The sequence below is a fragment of the Lissotriton vulgaris genome, chromosome 3_2 (genome assembly GCF_964263255.1).
Source record: "Lissotriton vulgaris chromosome 3_2, aLisVul1.2, whole genome shotgun sequence".
Classification (NCBI taxonomy): domain Eukaryota; kingdom Metazoa; phylum Chordata; class Amphibia; order Caudata; family Salamandridae; genus Lissotriton; species Lissotriton vulgaris.
Genome location: NC_141690.1, coordinates 313,416,137 through 313,417,701, shown reverse-complemented (window position 1 = coordinate 313,417,701; position 1,565 = coordinate 313,416,137).

Genomic DNA, 1,565 nt, shown 5'->3' with positions numbered 1-1,565 from the left:
GTATCGCCGCTCTCTCGGCGAATTGTGCAGAGAAAGCGACGATACTTCAGCTTGTTAATATGCCCCTTCATGCCTAGTGCTTTCATCTCCGTTCGCATTATAGTTAGCTGCTTCCTCATTCTCAGAAAGAAGGTCTAGAAACAAGAGAATATATTTTTTTAAGAGTTTTATATAGCGTGAACTAGACCTGAGACATTGGGTATCAAAGGGCTTTACATGAGCACCAGTTTAGTTACAGACAGACATATTCATTTTTGTTAAGCACAGAAAGATTATGTGATTTGCCCAGAATCACAGGATGTTGAGTGTTGTTCCCGAGACTCAAACCTGGATCCCCAGCTTCGAGGTCGACAGCTCTAACCACAAGGCTAATATATCTCCCCTCACTTCACTTGTAAGTTCTGTTTCAGTCTTTTCTGGTGCCCCCACCCGCCTGACCACCTACTCGGATTCCCTCAATACAACTCTGCAAAAGTGCCCCTCATCATAGTCCCTCTCTCACACACATTCATTTGTTTTAAAGTGCTGGTAAAGGCTGGCTTAAATAATCCACCCAGCTATCCCCATAAAATACAAATCTGTTCTTTGCAGCAGGCATAATAACCCTGCGTGCTACTTTATGGTGATTCAAAACTGCCACCAGACAAAACTCCAATCTCTCTCTCAAGCAGGAAAATTAATCACAAGAGTATTCTGACATTATAATTGCTGCCTGAAAGCTGGACACACAAGGAACTCTGCATAAGTTATTGCTAAACGCCAGTGCCCCTTTAAGGCCTGTGCCCCCCTTATTGGACCCAACCTTTTTTGCAGGGTTATCTCCAAATGTTTTGCATTCCTCCATCTATTTTTCTGGCCACCTTTTTGTTGGCTTTAGGACTCTGAGCACTTTGCCACCGCTAATCAGTGCCAAAGTGCATGTGCTCTCTCTTCCAAAATATGGTATGATTGGTTTCAACCTGTTTGGCATATTTAATTCATTTTTAAGTTCCTTGTACAGTGGCATCCCATATACCCAGGGTATGTAAAGTGAATTTTACTAGTGGGCCTGCAGCACTGTTTGTGCCACCCACAGAAGTAGCCTGTCAAACCTGTCTCAGGCCTGCCACTGCAGGGCCTGCATGCTCAGTTTACAGCCACTATTATTTAACATTTAAAACTACTTACCAAGTCTTAAACTCCCCTTTTATTACATGTAGATCACCCCTAAGGTAGGCCATATGTAGCCCTATGGGCAGAGTGTTGTGTGAGTAAAAGGTAGGGCATGCGCCTTTATTGCGTGGCATGTCCTGGTAGTGACAAACAGCCTTTTTTTGTTTCTCCCTGTGGTGAGGCCTACTCCTCTCATAGGCAACACTGGAAATTCTCATATATTTCTAAGTGGTAATTCCTTATCTGAAAGGAGTAGCAATGCCATGATTGGCATGTTTAGAATGGTAATGATAAATCCTACTTACTGGTGTAGTTGGATATACATTACTAGTTCATAAATGCCACTTTTAGAAAGTGCATATCAAGAAAGCAATGGTACCTGTGGAAATGAGATGAAAATAATCTTAGTATTT